The 21,674-nt window shown below is 47.1% G+C and overlaps 1 long non-coding RNA gene across 1 annotated transcript; it reads right to left on the reverse strand.

Moving 5' to 3' along the window:
- Window positions 1-311: 311 nt before the first annotated feature.
- LOC146830252 (uncharacterized) lies at window positions 312-16,347 on the reverse strand. Its single transcript, XR_014961141.1, has 3 exons — window positions 16,226-16,347; window positions 13,851-13,953; window positions 312-1,526 (listed from the first exon to the last, which is right to left on the reverse strand). It is a non-coding gene; the product is annotated as an uncharacterized LOC146830252 (long non-coding RNA).
- Between the last annotated feature and the right edge of the window lie 5,327 nt (window positions 16,348-21,674).

Raw genomic sequence — 21,674 nt, forward strand, 5'->3', positions numbered from 1 at the left:
TAGCTCCTCTCCCTCAAGACCTCCTCCTCAGACTCACTACCACTCTTCACCAGTGCCCCTCATCTCTCTGTACCACCTTCCTCATGACCTCCTCTTCAGATTCCCTCACTACCCCTCTCCAACAGTGCCCATCATCGCTTCATAGCCCCCTCCCCTCATGAACTCAGACTCCCTCACAGCCACCCTCCACCAGCGCCTCCCTCATCGCTCCTTAGCCCCCTCCCCCATTGACCTCCTTCTCTGACACCCTCACTCCCACCCTCCACCAGCGCCCCTCATCGCTCAGTAGCCCCTCTCTCATATGCATTTCATTTGTTGTATAGAGCTACTCATATCAGTGTAGGGTGTCACAGTACTTTACATCACACACACATTATACAGAGACAAGGAATCATACAAGTATGTAGATCAATCTACAGGGAATGTCATATAAGCCAATGAAGATTGCAAGGTGTAGGAATCACATGCATGCATACTGATAAAAATGTATATCTGCCCAAACGCACTCTTTTTAGCAACCTTAGAATAATGAAAGAGTGGGGAACTTCTAACTATATCGCAACAAACACACACAAAAATTGATGCTCTAACTATACCATTCAGGTTTGTATGTAGCTCTAGGATGACAGTTCATAGGTCACTTGACTATGTAAGGATTATAACTTCTGAACTGCAAATAACAAAAGGGTCTTTGTGTCAAAGGCAGTAACCCACTGAGCTATCCACATAAAATACATGGTATCTGCATTTCAAAACTATCAACAGGCAAAGGACTGCTCTCCAGCAGGATCATTAATCACCAGCGTTATCTGGACATTTGTTATCCTCTTACATCCCTGGCAGAGCCCACCTTGTAAAAAGATAAAACATGTTTAAATGAAGCAAACTCGAAGCATGTGTCTTACTGGGCCTTCCCTGATTTTAAAAACTATGTCACAGCCCGCTCTGATAAGCAGCTGCAGGGGCCAGTAAAGGTGGATCCGGATAAACAAACTTATTTTCTCCAGCGTGGAATAGCAAAGGAAATATCCACGCAGCAGGACAGTAGTCAAAGGATAGCCCTGCCAAAGAAAAGACTTGTCCCCTTCCCATGCCCTTATTTTACCTGTACGAGTGGGCGGGGACACAGCCCACCTTTTTAAAAGGAGATGCGTGATTTGGGGTGCCTGTGAGAAAGAGCCCAGTCCCAATCACGCAACTCCCAGGACAAAAAGAAAAACAACGTTCGGAGGAACGTATTAAATTAAAGTGACCATTTTCTATTGGCCTTTTTGACGTCACTGCCGGGGCCAGGCTCATGTTTGGGTGGGCCTGGCCCACCCGCTAGAACCGGGCCTGGAAAGCAGGCAGCATCTTTAAGAGCAGTGAGCACCCAGCGCCCCCCTGGAAGCTGTAGACCCCCCCATGAGGTTGTTGTGCTTGGGGGGATGGAAGGGGGGACTACTCCTCGTCGAGGTGTTTGATTGACAGCCGGGCTCCAGTTAGTGTCCTGCAGCTCTCCTCGTCCTCGTGTCCAGGGTTCCCACCTTTCAAAAGAGAGAAATACCCGTGTCAGAGGATGGAAGGGGTACGCATGCATCCTTCCATACCACTATCCACTCATCATTTGACTCCTCATCCATAATTAAAGACTTCCATCCATCAATTGAGCGTTCTTCGTATTTAATAATCCATTCATAGCCCATGCAACCTCTCAGATGTCCACTTACTCTGCCACTCTTCCACCCACCCCTCCATCTATATTCTCAGATTTCCATTTACTCTGCATGCATGCATCAATCCACTCATTCTTATTTACTCTGCAATCCTTTCATCAACTCATCCACCCATCATTTCTCATCTTCTCACTCACTCATCGAGCCATACTTTTTACCATTCATCCAGCCATACTTTTACCCACCCACCCACTCACCCACCCACCCTTCCACCCACTCACCCATCTGTCCTTTCACCCATACATCCTTTCAAACACCCATCCATTATTTTACCCTCCCATACTTTCACCCATTCATCCATCCATCCATCCTTTCTTTCTTCAAATTCTCATAAATTATGAGATTTTGTCTTCCAAGTTGCTGATAAAAGAGGCCCATAAATAACACCCCCACCCCCCGCTGTAGCTTCTAGAGTGTGGGCAGGGGAGGGGGAGGAGGTTCAAGACGTCCCTGTACAGAGTTAAGTATATCTGCACTCTGTATTCATCTAATGCCCCCTAAAGGTAAGTCAGCAAACTGCACCAGGTGTTCACCAACTGCCCCTAGAGGTAAGGCAAAATACCTGCAGCAGGTGTTCATCTCCTGCCCCCATGTAAGAATGGATAACTGCACCAAGTGTTCTTCACCCACCCCTCAGAGGCACGGAAGTGCCTCTTTACCAGCTGTTCATCTGCTGCCCCCTAGAAGTAAGGCAGCATAACTGCACCACTTGTTCATATGTTCAAATTCTTCCCCCAGGGGTGTGTGTATCTGCATCACATGTTCATCTCCTGATCCCAGAGACAAGGAAGTGTAACTGCACCAAGTGTTCATTTACTGCCCCCAGAGGCACAGAAGTGTAACACCAGGAGTTGATCTACTGACCATACGCACTCCTGCCACAAAAAAGTAAAGAAGTGTACTTCCAACACAGGCCACAAAGCAGGCCAGGGTCAGAATCAGAGTGGATGAGAGACAGACAGAGGGGTCAAGGAGGGTCCAGGAGAGAAGCTGATCAATAAAGAGCGGGGGGTCACAGGACAAGGGGTGGATCCGCATATAAGGGGGGGGGGGGGGGGGGAAGCAGTACTTTGAAGGGCCTACGAGGGAGGGGGAGCTCACACTGTAACTTCATCAAGATTTATTGAGGTAGCTGGAGGTCCTGAGGAGAACTGTGGGGGAAGTGACCCATGTGAGGGGCTCTGAGGACTCAGGGCCCGAGGTTCGCTAAGGTATACAGAGGGGAGGGGCTCCTGCAGGGAACTGATGGGAGAGTGGCCCTGAAGACTTGAGGCTCACCAAGTTATATAGAGGGGGCGGGTCTTCTGCTGGAAAATGTGGGGAGAGAGACCTATGGAAAGAGGCGTGAGGATTTAGGACTTGGACTGTACCAAAATATACTGAAGGATAGGGGCTCCTGCTGGGACCAGGAGAGGCAGGATCCATAGGAGGGGGGAGATAGAGGACTCAGGACTGGGGTAAATATTACCTACTGACGGTCGCCAGTAGGTAGATATAGTTAGGACCTATTTTCCATAGGAAATCCGCAACATTCTGTTTGGAATAACGTTGGCGCCGATTGACGAATCTTCGCAAAAGTTTCCAAACTTTTGGCGAGCTCCTGTCCGCTCCTATCCTGAAAATTTCACTGTGATTCATCAAGCGGGGGCCGAGAAAAAAGGGGGTTCCCAAAACGCGTTTTCCCCATGCATTTTCCCATAGGACCTTTTGACGCAGCTACAGCCCGAACTGCTGAATGGAATTACACCAAATTTGCCAAGGAGGCAGTCCTCAGTTCAGACTCGTGCCTTTTGCTTAAATGGTGTAAATCCGTTCAGTAGTTCCTGAGGAGATTAGAGGTAAATGTACATATATATATATGGCCTCGGAGGGTTCGCGCACCCTCCCCGCACCCTGCCGTGCAAGAGCTGTATTCTAATTGGCTGTCAACACTCCAGATCAGGAAGTGTTGGCAGCCATCTTGTGCCTCGGTAGAACCGAGGCACAAGAAACCTAAAAATTATTATTTTTTTTTAAATGCGAAAAACGCAACAAGGGGGCAGGGTAGAAACACCCTGACCCCGTAGGCCTGCTCAGGGGGTCCCACAATGAGCAATGACCCCCAGGGCCAAAAAAAACATTTAAAAAAATTAAACAAATCGTCGAGATTCGCGCACCCAGCGCGAATTTCGGCCGAAAAAAAAAAAGAAGGAAGCGCGGGGCTCCAGTGCTTCTTTGGTAATTGGCGCGTTTGCAGAGGGGGAACTAATTCCCCTTTAATACTGGGGGCCCCTGGGGGCCAACTAGCCCACCAGGAACCTCCAGTATGCGCCAGGGGGCTGCGTTGCAGAGAGGTGTAATGAGGCCACGCCCCTTTTTACACCTCGCTGCAACGCAGCTCCGTGGCTCTTACTGGAGGTACCTGATGGCCTAGTTGGCCGCCAGGGGACCTCAAGATTCAAGGGGACTTAATCCCCCAACTTAAAACGCGCCATGGGGCGCGTTTGCACAGTGGTGAAGGTAGGGGGCGGGGCCTGAGGTGATACTGTGCAAACACGCCCTGTGGTGCGTTTTAAGTTGGGGAATTCATCCCTCTTCAATGCAGAGGTCCCCTAGGGGCCAACTAGCCCACCAGGTACCTCCAGTAAGCGCCACGGAGCTGCTTTGCAGAGTGTTGTAAAAATGAGCGTGGCCTCTGAACACCTCTCTGCAATGCAGCTCCCTGGCGCATACTGGAGGTACCTGGTGGGCTAGTTGGCCCCCAGGGGACCTCTGGATTGAAGAGGAATTAATTCCCCTACTTAAAACGCGCCACAGGACGTGTTTGCACACGTCACCTCAGGCCCCGCCCCCTTCCTTCACCATTGTACAAATATTCCTCTAAAATCAGCCAAACTACGAATTCCGATTTACTCACCTGTTATCAGGAGAGAACCCAGTGCTGCATCTTTTAGCCCAGCACTGACCCTTAAAAGTAATTCTAAGCCTACTTACCAGTAACTTGTATTTCCTTCCATAGGAATCCATTGTGTGGTTTTCACCAGAAAAGTTTCTAAGTGTTTATTTTCACAAACTAAAAATATTAGTGTTTCTCCAGTTCTTCTCAAGGCGTCTGCAGGTGCGTCTGGCCTCTTGGAGATCGGAGGTGAACCAGGCAGCTTTCCTGGGGCGTTGTTTGTCGGGGTTGCATAGCGGGATGAGCTGGTCTGCGCAGGTGGAGATTCAGGTGTGGAGTTCCCTTGCTGTGACGCTGGCATCTGCTGCCGTGGTGTGGTTGTCTCAAGTGCGGATGAGGGTGGAGTTCAGTTGCTAGTCTGTGACCTTGCTCCAGTTCCTTCGTGGTGGGCGTGGGGCATGTTTGGGTGTCTGGGGCTTGTCGACGGTGAAGTGTATGCAGTGGTGGTCGGTCCAGGGAGGTTGCGTAGGGTGGCTGAAGTGTACGCTGGCAAAGATGGGGTTGAGGGTGTGTCCGGCCCTGTGGGTTGTTGTAGTGAAGAGTTGCTCAAGTTCGATTTTGGTGAGGTTGTCCCTGAGGGTGGTGGAGTTGGGGTCACCGAGGTTGTCGAGGTGGAAATTCAGGTCTACGATGAGTATGTAGTTCATTGAGGCGATGGCATGGTGTGCGATGAGTTCAGTAATGGCAGCGTCGAAGGGGGCCTGGGGGCTCTGTAGATGAGGGTTCCATGGAGTGTGGAGGTGGTTTTGATCTGGAAATGTAGGTGTTCGGTGGTGGGGAAGGTCTCGCTGGAGGTGGTGAGGAGGAGGGTGTTCTTGTGGGTGATGGCAAAGCCCCCTCCCGGGTGGTTTGGGCGGTCCTTCCTCTGGACTTTATATCCGTCGGAGATGGCGGTGTTGATGTCGGGCCGGAGGTGGTGTTGGTCCAGGTCTCCGTGAAGAAGGTGATGTCGGGTGAGAGGATGTCCAGTAGGTTCCATATCTCCATGGCGTGTTCGTGCATGGAGTGCACGTTGAGGAGGATGCAGCTGAGGGTGTCGTTGGTATTGTCGTCGGTGGTTTTGGAGGCCGGGGTGGTGTTGAAGGTCTGGCGGCAGTGGAAGCAGGCGAACTGGCCGTGGGTTGTGTTTAGCGTGGCTTGGAGGCAGTCTCTGCATCTTCCTGTATTGAGTGCGTGGAGGGCGGCTGAGCTGTAGTGGTGGGGGGAACGACATGCGGGGTCCCTGGCGCTGGTCACGTTCGGGTTGCGGACGGGCACAGATGGGCTTGCCTTAGGTGCGCCTTTGGTGCGCCAGTGGCAAGACCGCGCAGCGGCCGCCATTAAGTAGGGGAGGTGGGAGGGATGGCAGCTGGGAGGCGGGGAGCAGGCATGGACAGGGGGGCAGGCTGCAGGGGCAGCAGCGGCAGGAAGGGATCGGGGAGAGACTAGGAACTGGGAACTACAGTACTGAACTGAAAATTACACTAAATATGAGGCAAAAAACACTGAAGACAGAGACAGTACCAGCAATTATGGGTGCAGAAAAAATTAAATGACAACAAAGACAGTACCAGCAATTACGGGCACAATGCTGCAAGGAGGCGAAATCAGGCAGAGCACACAGCGGCCTCGAACACCTCCCCAGAGGGGGCAGGAGGGCTCAGCGGTGACGCAGGTGGAGCAGAGCTGTGGGGAGAGTGTAGGCCTGAGACCAGGGTCAGAGGTCTTACTAGTGCTCCCCTGCAGCGGCCGCCATTAAGTAGGGGAGGTGGGAGGGACGACAGCTGGGAGGCGGGGAGCGGGCATGGACAGGGGGGGTGGGGCCGTGGGGCAGCAGCAGTGGGAAGGGAGCGGGAGAGACTGAGAACTGGGAACTACAGCGCTGAACCGAAAATGACACTACCAATGAGGCAAAAAACACTGAAGACAAAGACAGTACCAGCAATTACTGATGCAGCAAAAATTAAATGACAACAAAGACAGTACCAGCAATTACAGGCACAACGTAGCAAGGATGCGGAATCAGGCAGAGCACACAGCAGCCTTGAACACTCCCCGGAGGGGGCAGGAGGGCTCAGCGGCGATGCAGGAGGAACAGAGCTGTGGGGAGAGTGTAGGCCTGAGACCAGGGTCAGAGGTCTTACAGGTCATCCCTGAGGTTTACTTTTACCCATCTCTAATTTTATGTTATGTATGACTTCCAAAACCATCTACCCTTGCTATCTATTTCCCCAGATGGAAAAAGGAGTAATAGGTGGATCATACATAACATGGTCTCTCCTCCTTGTCTCAAATGTAATTTGCGTCAATGAGTGTTCCATGGGTTTTGTTGAAAATCTCTATCTACCTACATTGGTAGACATGGATTTGTGCCAAAACTAAATGCTTCCACGAGGCTGGTGTAATGATAAGAAATGCCTTAATTTCTCCTTATTTTCTCAACTTTGTATGAATGCACACATGCAAAGGGGGAAAAGTCTTAATGCATAGTTTTTGTACTGAAAGGGTTGCCTTCCGATACAAAAGCTGTGCTTTAGAAAAGGCACATACCCTTTTGCTCTATAGCGCAAGGGTATGTGTGATGGCGCGCGGCAGCCAAACCTGCACTAGCACTGATAGAAAAAATAAACATATTCCATGGTGCATATTAATATGTAAACAAAGGCAAACAACATAAAGACTCCGAATTCTTGGTACACGCTTTGAAAGGTAACGATAGGAATTGATTACCTTTAGGTTATTAGCAAATATCTATCAAATCTGTATCTATTCTATTGCAGTGTAGCGCACAATCATTCTTTAATTGCAGATAAGAGTCAAACGGCAATAGTGAAGTATTCTGGGATTCAAATCTGATGCAAATTGCTTTTATAAAGTTTTAAAACCACTTACAATTTTCAGGCACAAAAAAATCTAAGTTCAATTGCTTCATCTAAAATAAAGATTTATTTTAATAAATAGAGAAATGGTTAATTTACATGAAAAATATTTAGATAAGCGCACAGGTATGCAGCGTTTCCTTTAAAAGTCTGTCCTTTCTGCTGCTGGTAGGTGTTTCCAGAGAGCAGTGTTTTTAAATGCAGTGTGTTTAAGACTGCAGTACCGCCTCCTGTCTCCAGGGGCAGAGCTGAGCAAAAATATAAACACACTTGATGAAACACAGGTCCCCACAATGCAATTTTTTTAAAAGTTGCGAAAATTGACACAGATGTTCCCGAAGTCATTTTTCAACATTTAGAAGGGATTGCCTTGTGGGGACCTGGGTTCAGGTCCCCACAGTGCAATCAAGTCCCCACAGCATGAAGGTGTTATCACACACACACACACGCACGCGTGCACACACACACACACACGCACACACACGCGCACACACGCGCACACACACGCGCACACACACGCGCACACACACACACACGTCAGGTTCTGTCACACAAACCTTGATCCAGTGCGAGAGGTGTCCGGTGAGGTCACACATACATACACACACACTGCCAGAGTTGTGAGATGCTGTCACACACACACACACGTAGAGCCTGTGTCAGGTGCTGTCACATACACACTTAAAGCCTGTGCCAGAGGTGTCAGATGTCACACACATGTAGAGCAAATGCAAAAGGTGTCAGGTGCGGTCACACACTCATGGAAGCAGTGAGGCGTGTTAGGTGATGTCACACACAAACAACTAGGGCCAGTGCCAGGGTTGTAAGGTGCTGTCACATACTTATGCACATTGTGCCAGTGCCAGAGGTGTCAGATGCTGTCACACACACACATGTGCGTGCACACACACACACACACACACACACACTGAGGCAGTACCAGTGGTGTCAGGTTCTGTCACACAAACCTTGATCCAGTGCGAGAGGTGTCCGGTGAGTTCACACACACACACACACTGCCAGAGTTGTGAGATGCTGTCTCACACACAAACACACACACACGTAGAGCCAGTGTCAGGTGCTGTCACACACACACACATAGTCAGTGGTGTCAGGTGCTGTCAAATAGACATGTAGAGCCAAGGTAAGAGGTATCAGGTGCTGTCACACACATGTTGAAAACAACAGGAGGGAGGGAAATAAATCAGGAACACTCTCAGTCCCCCAAGATAAATCTAATCATAACAACAAAAGTGTGCCTTGCAAACAATGAATGTAGAGCACGACAGAAGAATCCAACTTGGTTCTTTATAAAGCCCTCACTCACCAACCTAGTTGGTGACATGCTTCATCATCGGGCCCCACCAGGAGAGGCCGAGTGCCACCCTGCTGTGCTACAACGCCAGAATTACTGCGGAGCTGGTGGTTTGTGTAGTGAAATAGTGGAGGAGTGAATGTTAAAAGTATCACGATTGTGTCAAAAAAATTTATTAGAAGCCAATCGGACACAGTAAAAACAAGGAGTGGGACAATTGTGCTGAATAGATTGTTCAGCAAAGTCCACTTAAGAGGTGGTAAACATGTTTCTGCCTATGTGTTGTAATATTAACAGGCATTCGTCAGGACCGTTAAATGTAAAGCCCGGCGGTATGGGCGCGCTAAGGCCCACCCTAACCTGAGGTTCTAAATGTGAAAAAGATAAAGAGTGTAAAAATATACACGTGATATCTGTTCCTCACACATGAGGGATACCGGAGTTTATTCTGGATGAAAATAACATACACAGACCTACATGAAAAGAAAAAGACAAACATAATAGCCAGGATTCGATAAGTTACTCATAGTTGAACATACAGGTACTGGTGCTCTACGGGGTGCACATAAGCAGTGACACTTACCAGTACGTGCTGCTTAGAGAATAGTGTGCACTAAAGATGATAAACTAAACTCAATTGGGTGGTAAAATCTCACAAGAGAATCGAATAATATGTCCATCGTGAATAGTATCTATAAGCCAGAAACACTATGCGTAAAGCATTTATACATAGTGCAATCGGGCATTGGTTATTTACAAAGAAATAGAAAGCGATGTCTCACATAAGATGCAGTCACTAACTACAACATGGGTCTCAGGAGGGGGGTGGTCGCAACAATGGCACACCCTAAAGAGTTAAAAGGAAAGAAAACGGAATAGAAGGTGATCGGTTACAAAGGAAAGACCAAAGTACCGCGTTACTTATCTTGTAATGCGAGCATGGAGGACTCACGCCTGCAGTGCTGAACACCCGCTTGGTGCCTGCAAAATCCCTCTTAAACCGGACCCCGATGACAAGGTAGCGGGGAAACCGGCTTGTACTTTATGCAGAAGGAACGGAGGCTCGCAAGTTGGAAGCGTGGTGTCACGATGGGCGTGGTCACGTGCGCGCCGACAAGCGTCATGCACCATGAGCCAATCCGGAGTTCGAAGACTCCAAAGGCCATCGTTGGACGAATCGTAGGGTAACTGACAGTTAGTTGTCAAGGCAACATCGTGCAGTATTCACGCGCTGCAAGACTTATTTGGTATTAGCGTCTGGGCGAAAAAACTTTATTAGACCTATACGGAGAGCAGAGGGACATATTCGTTCTGCTAAATGTCTCCGTGAATAGCAAACAATCAGTACTGGCAGAGAAAAGTGTTAAAGGAACCCACAATAGAGTGATGGTCACAACTAGCTATATGCAAGTAAAAAGAAGAATAAAAAGACTCTTGCATGCATGTTAGAAAACACGGAGGAGGGGACTATACAGGTGATAGTTGTCCATGGGGCTGGATAGCCCAAATAAATATATCAGTAACAGATAGTACTGAAAGTGAAGAGGAAATCCATTGTATATCTTTAGGAAACGGGGCCCAGGACCAGTATCCGATGTTATGCATATCGGGGTAGGGAAAAACAACACCCTATCCAAAGTACTAGTCATCCCTCCTTTAGAAATGTGTTCCCAAAGGAGGAACGGCTACAAAAGGGTGTAAGTAGGATGCTTTGTATCATCTACAAAGCCCAGAGATGTGCGAGTGGCTAACGTTTCAAAACTGAAGCCCAGGGGATGATATCATTTAACCCTTTGTTATGAGTGCCCAGCCGGTACACCCACCTCTGTTCTTCTTCAAAAAGGATCTCTTGGGTGTTAGGTTGTGTTTGCACATGTTCAATGACTGTCAATTTGAGATCATTTGCAGTGTGATTGTGCTGTATAAAGTGTTCACTTAGCTTGATGGTGATTCTTCTACAGCGAATATTACTCCGATGTTCACCAATACGTAATTTCACTTTACGTGTGGTCATGCCCACATAACGTAACTCACACGGACAGGAGATCAAATAAACCACATTCGTGGAGTTACAATTAGTGTGGGCTCACTGTGTCCACGTCTTGCCTTGTTCCAAATGTAGCACCTTTGAATGCTTAGTCAAATGACAGACGCTACAGTTGGTGCAAGGGAAATGACCCATGATTTTAGGTAAACCCCATGCCTCAGTAATAGTTGGATCTCTTGTGGGGTTTTCTCTAGGGCGTGTATGGACGAGGGTGTCTTTAAGGCTACATCCTTTTTTGAATGAGAAAAGGGGTTTGTCCCAATTGTGATTATTGCTGGTGAGGATACCCCAATGTTTGTTAACAGCTTTCTTTACTGAATTCGAAGCGCTGCTGTAAGTTGTTACGCATGTCAAAGGTAGTTCTTTAGGTTTATCTTCAAAAAGCGCCTCTCTGGGCTGGTTCAGCGCCCTTTTATAGCCTTTGTTGAGGATTTTATCTGGGTAACCCCTGCGTTTTAACTTGGTGGTGAGATATTGGCCATAGGGTAAGTTTTCTCGCAAAGGTCTTGGGTGGAAATTTGAGAATTCAAGAAGGTTATTCCTGGCAATGGGTTTGTAATGAGTTTTGGTTGTTAGGCACCCATTGGACTTGGAAATGACAACGTCCAGGAACACGATTGATTGTGAACTACAGGTGTGAGTGAATCTCAAATTCAGATCCAGGGTATTTAGCCATTGTAAAGAAACCATTAGGTCATTCTCCACACCTTGCCAGATAAGGAGGATATTGTCTATGTATCTCTTCCAAAACATAATGGGAGAGGAAAAGGGGTTGGCAGCACTTTGGAGGTATCTACGTTCAAAATCATGGCCGTAGAGGCCCGCTACACTGGGGGCAAAAGTGCTGCCCATAAAAGTCCCAGTTGACTGTAGGTAGATGTCTCCCTTATATTCAAAAAAGTTTTGTTTGAGTGCCAGAGTGGCACATTCCAGAATAAATGCCTTGGGTGTTTGGTAGTTCCAGTTAGTACTGTCGAGGGCCTCACCCAGGAGTCGGATGATATCGTCCTGGGGAATGCTAGTATAAAGACTCTCGATGTCTAGGGTCACTAATGTAGTGGCCTCAGTGTCAATTGATAGTGCTTGATGTAGATTAAGGAGGTTCTTAGTATCCTTAAGGTAGGTAGGAGTCGTCTGTATTAAAGGATTGAGGAAATAGTCGCAAAAACGGGACAGAGGCTCCAGAAGGGAGCCAATGCCCGAGAATATAGGGCGACCTGGAGGAGGCGTATTATAATGGTGTATTTTTGGCAGGGTATAGAAATAAGGCATTAGACTGTCCCCTGCTGTCAAAAAGTCTGCCTCATGTTTGGTAATGTGACCATTATCCTCTGCCTCTCTCACAAGGTTAATAATGCGAGCCTTGAGTTCTGTGGAAGGGTCTGTAGTGAGTGGTTGATAGTTTTTCCTGTCGCTCAGCAGGCGTTGGCACTCATTCTCATAATCAACTGTATTTTGTATCACAATACCACCGCCCTTATAAGCTGGTTTGATCGTGATGGTAGATGACGAATGGCTATTAATATTACAACACATAGGCAGAAACATGTTGACCACCTCATAAGTGGACTTTGCTGAACAATCTATTTGGCACAATTGTCCCACACCTTGTTTTTACTGTGTCCGATTGGCTTCTTATAAAATTGTTTTTTGACACAATCGTGATACTTTTAACATTCACTCCTCCACTATTTCACTACACACGAACCACCAGCTCCGCAGTAATTCTGGCGTTTTAGCACACCAGGGTGGCACTCTGCCTCTCCTGGTGGGGCCCGATGATGAAGCATGTCACCAACTATGTTGGTGAGTGAGGGCTTTATAAAGAACCAAGTTGGATTCTTCTGTCGTGCTCTACATTCACATGCCTAGAGTCAGTGCTAGAGTTGGAAGGTGCTGTAACTCACACACATACAGCCAGTGTCAGGTGTTGTCACACACACAGAGCCAGTGGTGTCAGTTGCTGTCGTGCACACACACACACACGTAGAGCCAGTACCAGAGGTGTCAGTTGTTGTCGTCACGCACACACACACACACACACACAAACACACAAACACACAAACGCACAGCCAGTGCAGGAGGCGCCGGTTGCTGTCACACACCCATGTAGAGCCAGTGAAAAAGGTGTCGGGTGGTGTCACGCACACACACCCATAGAGCTAGTGCCTGAGGTGTAGGGGCTGTCACACACACACACGGAGCTAGTGCCAGTGGTGTCAAGTGCTGTCACACACACACACACACACATAGAACCAGTGGCAGAGGTGTCAGGTGCGGACACACATACCTAGAGGCAGTACAAGTGGTGTCAGGTTCTGTCATGCACACAGAGCCGGTGTCAGGTGCTGTCATGCACACGTAGAGCCAGTGCCAGAGGTATCAAGTGCAGCCACACACACACTTAGGACCAGAGGTGTCAGATGCTGTCACACACTCGCATACAGCCAGTGCAAGAGTTTCATGGGTAGTGCTCAGCTACATGATGTTGTCTGATGAATATGCCATTATGTGCAATTCATTGATTCAAACAATAATTCACGAGTATCCCTGCTCACTTGGGGTTATATCCATTGTTGTCATTCAGTATTTGGTTTTCAATTGCCAATGCTTGTTGCAGGTGTCATTCAGTATTTGGTTTGCAATTGCCAATGCTTGTTGTTCTTGTACTGACTTTGCAATTGCCAATGCTTGTTCATGTAATGACTAAGCATCATGTGAAACTCGTGCCAACAGTTTGACACAAGACGCATGCAGCCAGCCTTTCCAAGGTCACAGTTAGAAAGGTGCACTCCTCATTAGCCTAATCAACGTGCCCCCATGTAAAGTAATACAAACACGTGCCATCTAATTGGGTTTTATAATTGCTCCTTCTCAACCTGTGGCTCAACTAACAGGAAAACACGTGTACGTCTGTCTATTTAAAGCTGCACTGTGCTTCTAGTGACTGCTTGGCTTGTTGTTCCCGACTTCTACTCACCTGACTCCAGCTCAGCAGACCTTCCTTCCGGATCCCCTGGGCCCCCCCCCTGCAGACCAGCCTCTGCTGCTCTCCTCAGCATTTTTGGAAGTCCCTGTAGCTCCTGGAAAAGAAGAGCATGACATGAAGGTGAACTCTTTTTTAAGTCGAGCCTGTACAGCGCTTGCGCAGCTAGGCGATCTATTGTCTGTACTTTGTGGGGTCTGACTCCTCCCACGCATTGGATTGGCTTTTGTCAGTGGCATTTAAGCATCTTAGCCTGCCAATGGTGGGAGCATGTCCCACCTTTCCTGAGAAGTTAACTCCCATGTAGTATTGCCTCGGGAACGAGCAGCGGCGTGCAGGGTGGCTGCCACCTCCTCCCAAGCCGGAAAAAATACTGTCGGGCTCCGATCGGAGCTTCTGCATGGGGTTGTTCTGCAGTGAGTGCAGGCGCTCTGTCAATGTGTTTTAGTGCAATGTCTTCTATGAAGTTGTTTATTTGCTATATTATTTTGGGAAGGTGTAAATTTCACAATTGTAGTATCCGGCTGGATACAGTCTAGTGTTCCACTGTGCCTGTAACCCACACTGAACACCCACCCACCACAGGCGTCACCAGTCAGGTGACCCTGACAATAAAAGGGGCCGAGCGCACGTGCTCGTGGCCAGTTTACAGTACCAGTCAACCTGTGTCCTGCGTCCCTCATTTGTATGCATGAGGGCCTGAGGGCCCAATCACCACAACAATTTAGGTTTATTTTTCAACGGCTTGTTTTCTTCTCTTGTGCGACGCGCGCCTTTTAGCAGCACTACAGCCACCACACAATGTCTCGTTACTGAACCCCGCGCAACGGCTAAACCATGGCTTGGTGTCTCTGGGAGCAGCTGAGCTATTCTTTCTTAGCAATGAACTGAAACCGGGAACAAAGTCTTGGAGGCTTTCGGGCGGCACATCCTCCCCCACCCCCTCCAGTTCACGCACACTTTATTTTGGTCTCCCCTCTCAGTTGCAGTGATGCCCATAACGCCAGCTTGGGGGTTCATTCTTTATTCCAGAAGGGGTTTAGTGAATCTCTCGTCCCATTCCCTCACTCTGAAGAGACTGCTGTTCCGTTCAGAGCCTCTGGTCTTGCACTCAGCTGAGAGCTCGCTTCAAGAAGCATGCCGTGGTCTCTCACTCCAGCTCATTTATCAAGGTTAAACCCGACCTGCTCACGACTAACCTTATTAGGCTGTGTCTCAGCCCCGAAACCGCGCGCAATCTTCTTACTAATTGTTCATTTGCTGGCTCGTAGTTTAACGCATGAGGTCAGCCAATGGTGATGGCTGTTCTAAGACCTATTGAAAGGTACTTCGCGGCTATAAATTCACCAATGTACTCCGTCTTAACAAAAAACACCGAGTGCGACCAACCAATCACTGTTTTCTCAAATCCTGGCAGTGAATGAAATTCTGGCTACTCTCTGGTCCGCTGTCTGGATCCATTCATTTGTAATGAAATAATCAAATCTTTATTTATATTCAACATTAATGTGTTCATAGATGTTGGGAGCTCCCTCTCCGGTCCGCTATATACTAACGCCCATCAGAGACCTTTCATTCTTTCTCCAAACACGGCCTTTCATACCGTGGTTTTCTCTCCGGTCCGCTCACTGGAACAACCAATCCGACGCCTAGGTATCCCAAGTTGTTGGCGACTGAAACCCTAAATCAGTACAAAACGTCAGCGGTCAGAAAAATCCTGAACGAAAAGTAACAATGCGTAACAAATAAATTATACCCAATCAAAACATCACAAGAGAGCGCAATTAATCAGAGGCCTTTCCAAGTAAAGCTGTCAGCCTGAAAAATCACAGAATACGTAATTTCCTCCCAGGAGAACCTCCCCTGGTTCGCCAAATTACTGCACCAATCAGAAGCCGTTTCAAATCCCATGAAAGTCCCTCATTCAGCCACCGGCTGGAATCAACAATTAGAGGCCAGGGTATATAAAGATGTCAGCGGTCAGACTGCCAAAATGCTCTCTTGGAGGGTGATTGGCCAAAAATAAACCAAACAAGTAGAGACTTTAAAAACATGACAAATAGTCGTACACATGAATAAAAACCTTTATCACGAATGATGACAGTCTGTAGCGTACATTTACATACACCTTGTGAGGTGTGCCTTTGCAGTTTTACCAGTGGGTGTTACAATCAGTTGATCGGATAGGGGAGGATACACAGCTGAGTTTAAACAATCTGAATAGAATGTGTATTAAGTAAATGTAGATCACTACAGAAAAGGCATTAAAACGTTGGACAACGCAATCTGAGGAAAATCAAGAAAGGCCGAAAATTAGCCGTTTACATATTTTAAATCCAAGGTGTGAACGATCGCAGCTGCTTACTCACCAAACAGAATGTGAAACCAGAAAACCTGGGATGATCTCAGCTTTCCTTCTTGACCAATATTGTGTGATTTGAGGTAAATATTTTATTTCACGGAGCCATTTTTAGGTCTCGGCTAGGCAGGCAGGCATGCGCTGTCTCGTCCAGAGAAGCTGTATACATTATTGTGGGGAAGCTCTGCCCACTTTCTGCCCATGCGTTTGATTGGCTCAAATCTGAAATGCTGCATTCTGATTGGTTGCCAGTGTATTAGTCCTGCCTCCTTACTTCCATGACGTCATTTTTAGGTCTCGCATGCGCTGGTCTGGCGAGACTTATTGAGAGGGTTCCAAAAAGTGCTACCAGGCCAGCCTAGAGCTACAGTGCATGTGCACGGGCGCGCGCTTTACCGCGATTACTTTCACTTTCGCGGCCGCAGTGCCGCTTGGCATAGCCAATAGGTCTCGCTTTTGGGACCTTTATAAGTATTTAGTTATGCAACTGTTGCATGGCTAAACACTTATAAGGTCCCAAAGGTGCCAATGCTTGTTATCCTTCCATGGCTATCAGCCCCTTTACTTCAGAAACTCTTTGGCTCCCCTGCCTCCCCCTGTTCCCTTCTGCAGTCTGTGACTTCTCTGGCCACTACCACCCCCCCCACCCACTCCCGTTCCTGCCTTCTTCGGCGCCTGCATTTTTATTTACAATGCAACAGGACTCGTGTAAATACGAGTCCTATTGCATTTGTAAATGCTTTTTTTTCGTATGATTGGTTGCCTGCATTTGGACTTTCTTTTGCCTGACCTGTCCAGACTCTCACATGCGCACGATGCTTTACATCGTGCGCATGCGCGCCAAAAGTCTTACTCTGTAGGCAGAAGAGCACCGCCTAAGTACGGGTTCCTTGCACTTTAATTTTTTCATTTTTGAATAGTTGGTTGGCAGAACTTTTTTTTTCTTGTTGCTTTCTGCTCAAAGCTGCTTGCCATCCACTACTTTACTGCACAATGCAAGCCTACTCCGGAGCTCCGGAGCCGCCAGTAGCACAAACCGCGCCTGGTATTGCACTTCCCCGGGGCACGCACGGCCAAACCCAGCCCTCCCTGCTGGTCACACCCACAGGGATTTCGGGCCGTCGCTGTGACTTCTTCCCTGAGCCACACTTGGTCGAGGAACATATCCCAGCTGAGGTGTTCGGCCGCGGACTGGCGGGGGAGTTCACGCTGCGGCCTACCCAGCTTCCCGCTCTGCGCGGCGACTTGCCCCAGGCGGCCGCGGTGGGCTTCCGACAGGGACCGCCACTCCCGCAGATGTAATTGTGAGCCCGGTGGGCACATCTTTCATCATGCACCATTCACTGCTCGTCCTGGAGGGAGTCAGACGACATGCTGAACAAACCCAGCTAACTGCATCCCATTCACTACTATTGAGGCCGTGGAGGCATGGTGGACCGGCCTGCTGCTCCAACGCTGATTGCCTGCATTGACTCTACGAGATGACCGGGTGCATTACAGAGGAGCACTGCCGCTGCCTCAACCATCGTGACGGTGCGTGGGCCTGTAACAGTGAGTACCCATTTGGCCCTGCGTGTGTGTGCACTGGCCTGTAGGCCCCCCCCTGGCAGGCATATCTGTGCACTAATATCACTGCTGTTTTACTAACACCACTATTAATACTCTCTTGCTAACTTTTATCACTGCTCTCCTGGTAACTTAACTGCTATCACTACTCTATTGCTCATGCTGTAACTGCTTTACTACTAAAACTGCTGCATTACTATTCTGCTACTTCTAAACTCAGTGCTAACCTGCTAACTTATTCATCTGATACTAAACACAGTATATTAATATATTTATAATAGCAACTACACCACTAAACTCATTAATATCCCGAGACCAATTGGCATTGCCAATGCTTGTTTACTTCGTTATCATATATGAGAGGACCTTCAAATGTGTGAATTGCACTGCGCATAAACATATTATATTTGATGTATAATATGATGCTCAATGTATAATTGGAATTTAGGCTAGGTATTGGTGTACATGACAACTGACACACAACTTAATTCACTAATCACATTGTAGTAAGGGGGAGGACATGAATGTTTTAAAAGAGCGCAGGTTTAAAAACTAGCATTTGTAATAAAAGTCACTGAATGCAGTGAAAGATTCTGATTTACTAAGGTGAAACGCTTTGGCATGCAAAATATTTTTTTTTTTTAAGAGACTACATCATGTGTGTTGCATGATTTACATTGCGTTGTATTCTAATTGGATTTATATTGTTTTCATTACCCCTGACTTGGCATTGAATGGCTTTACAGCTTCACAGAGAATACATGTGCAAGTATAGGCTTTTGTCTACAGACAGCAGCCAAACAAAGGCCACATATAACAAGCAAGTTTGCGTTGGCAAACGGGCCGATTCTCAGAATCGTCCCGCTTGTGAATGCCAAAAATGCCTTTGACATGTATCAAAACCTATTTTGCGATTCGGTAACCTATTACCGAATTGCACAATGGGTTTGCGATTCGGTATTTGGAAGGGGCATGTTTTAGGGTCCATTCCATATACAGAATCGTAACGGTATGTATGAATGTTTTGTGACCGTGAATGCTGTCGCAAAACATCTGCATTTTACCTTCAAGTTGGTGTTAACCCATTTGCAAATGGGAAGGGGCCCCCAGAAGACCCCTTCCCCTTTGTGAATGTATACAAAAACCCTTTTTTAAGAGCAGGAACTTTTCATTTTTCTTTCTGTACAGCATCCCGCTTTCCTTTAAGGAAAACGGGCTGCTTTACAAAAAAAGAAGAGAATTGCTTCATTTAAAAGCAATCAGCTGATCTCAGCAGGCACCATCCCTTTGATTTTTGCCATTCTTAATGGCTCGCAAATTGCGACCTACCTCATTAATATTCATGAGGTGGGTCATTTGCAACCCATTAGAAATCGCAGAAAGTTTTCAACACACTTTCATACATGCCGTTTTGCAATTTCCTAATTGCGATTCTCAAGAATTCGCAAATAGGGAATCGCAAAACGGGTTATTAATACATCTGGCCTTCAGAAAGGTAAAACTTGCATTTGCAATGCAATAGGTCTTGCATTTTCGAGAATTTGAGCTTCTGGCATTGTAAATGATAATGCTCTTTTATATGTTTTGAAAAGTTGCAAGCGGTGCGTAAACACGCACTTTGTACTTATAGTCCTTGCTTTCGAGAATCAAAGCTAACAGTCAAAAAGGACAACTTTGCTTGTCATAAGCAACGACTACAAGTACAAAGTGCGTTGTCATTTACAATGACAATTGTTCACACTCTCACAAATGCAAGACCTATTGCATTGAAAATGCTTGTTAAATACTATGCAACCTGCCTTATGTGACTCTAGGGCCTGCATTAGGGTGACTAATATGCATTAACAAGGATAGGTTTAGGGCTGGCAAAAGGTTTAGTTTGCCAGGTTGAAATGGCAGTTTAAAACAGCAAAAAAGGCTGCAGAAGCAGGCCTCGGTAATAGCTACTTTTGTGGGTGGTACAATGAGTACTGCAGGGCATGGGTAAAGGTAGTACCAGTTTTCTAAGGACTTACAAGTAATTACATTTGCTAATTCGGTGTAAGGCAATGTTACCATGTTTAAAGGAGAGAGCATAAGCCTTTAGTAGTGGTTAGCATTGGTAAAGTGTGCACAGTCCTAAAGCCAACAAAAAACAAATTCACCAAAACTGACGGTATGAAGGAAGAGGTGTGGCATTGCGGCCAGGGCGACTGACTCCGGAATCTGTGGATTACGGTTTGATCTCCGGCAGCGCTGGCAGATTAGCCCAGCACCATGTGACTCTGGGCAATAGCTTGCTTAATCTTCCCGACGGCCCCCAGCGCCTAGAGACCCTTACGGGTGATTGTTCGTGCTTTACAAATGTGGATTATTATAAGGCAAAACCTTTTGGGAAATACCAGACCACGGATGTCAGATCTAATTGCCTGCCCTCTTAATGTTCCACTCTGCACCATGTGATCCATTACAGGAATGCGGACAGTTTCCGCGTGCTGCTTTTAAAGCTTTCCACACAGGTGTACTGTTTAAAATTTGAACAACTGCGTATAATAGATATCCACATTTGCCCAGTTTCCTGCCACTTGTCCATTCCAAGATTGATGACAGGTAATTTTAATGGCTGCACTAAAAGGGACTTTGCAAGTTTCTTCCTTGAATGTTTGAACTAACACCTTCCCTGCAGTAACTCATTAGGAGCTGAAGACGGATGCAAGCCCTTTTCAATCATTGCACAGCTTTATTATGGCTCATCACTAACAACGCTGGAAGAGTCTGGAGTTGTGCATTCATGAACATGAGAAAACAGAAACCTGTAAGATGGAGGGCAGGGGTTATATGGCTTGCTCTGTTTTATCTATCTTTAGTGGGACCTTTTCCCTCAGTGCCATTTGCATTCGTTGAGTTAAATTATGAGATTTAAGTAACAAATATCGAGAAGCAAATAATATTTCAGGCTTACTTTTGAATTAGAGCTTGGAAATATCGTGACTGTTTTATTACAAGGAGCACAAAAATCTCTTAAGCGCAGACAAGGGCCCACAGACCGGAAGTTTAAATCAACGGGAAATACATTTTACACACACAAGAGGGAGTGGCAGCTGATGTTTTGAAGAAATTGTGCACCTTTCAAAATATTTCACGCTGTGGTGGGCATGGTTTATCTCGAGCCAGCACACGCGGAGGGAAACACAATCCTTTAAACGCCAATGCCAGTCACTGGCGATGCTGAGAATATCCTACAAATTGCCCTACAAACCTACAAATTTACCCTATTTGTAAATACAGAATTCCTTGAGCACGTAGTGGAAGCTCTTCAAAATAGAGCAGGATACCAAAGCCACGCGGCATGTTTGGGGGCCTCCCTGCGAATAAGAAAATGCTGCGTTTATGTGGAAGGGCGCATCAAAGGGCTAAAATAAATCAAATAAAAACCCACTGCTGCAGCGGCTGTGTGCGCTCGGATGGTGGGTGGAGGGCTTATAATGATGCAAAAGGGGAATCAAAACGGCCAGTGATGGGCCAAAAGCATAAGCATACTGGCATCACGGTGGGAGGCATTCACACGGGAGAAACAAAGGGAAGCTCCCCGACCCTGTTTGTCAATCCACAATTTCCTGAGCATGTAGCGGAAGTTATTATTCAAAATAGAGCAGGATACTCAAGCGATGCAGAATGCAGCGACCTCGGCAAACAGGGAAATGCTGTATTTGTGTAGAAGGGCGCATTGACGGGCTAAAATAAACAAGTACATTAAGTATTAAAGCACTAACCTTAGTGTTGCACAGTGGAGTACTGTGCAGAAGGCATATCCAGGGCAAGCCAACTTAAGCGTCTGGAATGAATAATACACGTAAATAATTCACGGAAAGAGCGGAGGGGGTGGGAAGGAGACATTAAAAAAAGTTTGCTTT

The sequence above is a fragment of the Triturus cristatus genome, chromosome 5_1, assembly GCF_964204655.1.
Source record: "Triturus cristatus chromosome 5_1, aTriCri1.1, whole genome shotgun sequence".
Classification (NCBI taxonomy): domain Eukaryota; kingdom Metazoa; phylum Chordata; class Amphibia; order Caudata; family Salamandridae; genus Triturus; species Triturus cristatus.